Below are 2723 nucleotides of genomic sequence, written 5' to 3'. Positions count from 1 at the left end.
TTACCAAAGGGGATAATGGTGGAGGGGGGAGATAAATTAAGAGTTTGGGGTTAACATATACACAATGCTATGCATAAAACAGGTAAACAACAAGGACCTACTGTATAGCACAGGGAACTATTCTTAACATCTTATAATAACCTGTAATGGAAAAGAATCTGAAAAAATATATATAGATAGCTAGATATAGATATGTATAGATATAGATATATACATATACATATATGTATGTATGTAACTGAATCAATTTGCTGTACACTTGAAACTAACACATTGTGAATTAACTATATTTCAATTTTTTAAAATGTCTTCTCCTCTGTGAAATTTTCTCTTTTTCTTCCCTTTTACAACCTAGTCATAGTTAATTGCTCCATCTTCAGGACTGGCCAAGCATAATCTACATCTCTCTCTTAGCATTTATCACACCAAAGTTTAATTATTTACGTGTCTATGTTGAGAACATTTCAAGGGCAAGAACTATTGTTCATCTTTGTATTCCAGGAACTAAAAATGCCTGGCACTTTACAGGTGCTTGGTAAATGTTTGGTGGATGAATGCATAGAGGATGAAATAGGATTCTGGGCCCAAGGACCTGGAAAAGCAAGGGGTTGGAGACATGAAAGGGGACAGAGGGCTCAGGGGAAGGTCAGAGGTCCAGTGTGGCTAGAACTCAGGTTGCGTGGGCAGATGTATGAGGCACCTGGGCTAAGGCAATTCCTTCTAGAATCTAAGCTCCGTGAGGTTAAGGGTTTTGGTTTGTTTTGCTTACCATCTGGAGTACTGCCTGGAACATAGGAGGTGCTCAATATATATAAGGTCTGCATATATGCATATATATCTCCTATCTTATTGATAAGATCTGCTATGAACAGTAGAATGGTGAGTGTGTGTGTGTGTGTGTGTGTGTGTGTGTATAATTTTGAAGGAATTAACAAATATACTGATTCAGAACAGAATCACGGAAGACATTAGCACCAAAACAAATCTGTAGGAAGGATAAGAGACCTCTCATTAGCTGGTTCCTGTCATCAGAGAACACCCAGGCCTGTAATACAAAAACACAGATACATTTAAAAGCAGTAAAGCGAACAGCTGGTGTGTAGGAAGTTATGAGAGAAAGGTACAGAACAAAAAGCAGTAGCCAGCACCCCCCAGCGCAGAGCTGCATGAGAGGTTCCCATCAAGCCCAGGTGCTCAGCTGATCGGATCCTCCTACGCATCTGCTTTGGTTTGAAATGCAGAGGAGAGACAGGAAACAATATCAAAGGCAGAGGAGGGGATGCCCATTGTGAGCTTTGTAGATTTCATAGGCAAAATGAGAAGATAAAGAGCTGCTTGTGGCTGCCCAACGTGGCTCAGAAGTGGGTCGAGCTCCCAAAGCAGAGTTTATTATCTTTATGTCAGCACCCAAACTTCTCTCTCCTTCCTCCTTAGAGCCCTGACTGCCTTTTGGTCTTCTCTCACCTCACAGGGCATTCCATGGTGATGATGGAGGTGCAATCAGTAATCCAACAGTATTTACTGAGCACATACCATGGGCTAGTCTGTTTGGAACCGAGGCAACAGCAATGACCAAGCAGAAAAAAATTCCTGCCCTGATAGAGCTTAGATTTTAGCAAAGGGAGATAAGCAGTAAACAAAATGCATAAGTGAAAGATATGTAAGATAATGGTAAGGAGTTTGGAAAAATATAAAACAGAAAAAGGAAACAAAGGAGCAAGGAGTGAAGTTAATTCTCATTAGGGCACTGTATTAGTCTGCAAGGGCTGGCATAACAAAGTACCACACAGGCGGAGTGACATAGTTCTGGAGGCTAGAAGTCTGACATCAAGATGTCAGCAGGATTGTTGTTTTTTTTTTTTTTTTTTTTTTTTTGCGGTACGCAGGCCTCTCACTGCTGTGGCCTCTCCTGTTGTGGAGCACAGGCTCCAGACGCCCAGGCTCAGCGGTCATGGCTCACGGGCCCAGCCGCTCTGCGGCATGTGGGATCTTCCTGGACCGGGGCACGAACCCGTGTCCCCTGCATCGGCAGGCGGACTCTCAACCACTACGCCACCAGGGAAGCCCCAGCAGGATTGGTTTCTTCTGAGGCCTCCCTCCTTGGCTTATAGATGGCCACTTTCTCTCTGGGTCCTCACAAGGTTTTTCCTCTGTGTATGTCTGTGTCCTAATCTCTTCTTATGAGGGCATCAGTCACATTGAATCAGGGCCTGCCCAGTTAGGTAATTAACTTGATTACCTCTTTAAAGACCTACACCTCCAAACACAGCCACATTCTGGGGCGCTGGGGGTTAGGACTTCAACATATGAATTTTGGAGGGACAACCTTCAGCCCATTAACAGGTATCCTAGGAAAGCCTAGCTGGGAAGGTTGTATTTAAGCAAAGACTTGAAAGACTTAAAAGAGCTGGCCATGCAGATATCTGGGGTGGGGTGTGGTGGAGTGGGGAAACATTTCAGGTAGAGGGAACAGCCAATGCAAAGGCTCTGAGCTACAGGCATCTTAGTGAGTTTGAAGAGCAACAAGGAGGTATTGTGGCTAGAGGAGGTGAGCAAAGGGGAGAGCAGGAGGAAAAGCCAAAAGGCAAGGAGAATAGCAAAATCAGACAGGCCCTTAGGCCATTGAAAGGATTTGGCTTTTACTCTGAGTGTGACAGGAAGTCCTTAAGGGAGAAATCATGCTTCTAGTGGCTGCAAGTTCAGGTTCAAGTGCATTGCTTAGT

The sequence above is a fragment of the Pseudorca crassidens genome, chromosome 11, assembly GCF_039906515.1.
Source record: "Pseudorca crassidens isolate mPseCra1 chromosome 11, mPseCra1.hap1, whole genome shotgun sequence".
Classification (NCBI taxonomy): domain Eukaryota; kingdom Metazoa; phylum Chordata; class Mammalia; order Artiodactyla; family Delphinidae; genus Pseudorca; species Pseudorca crassidens.
The sequence above is the reverse complement of the archived record's forward strand: the minus strand, read 5'-3'. Positions refer to the sequence as shown.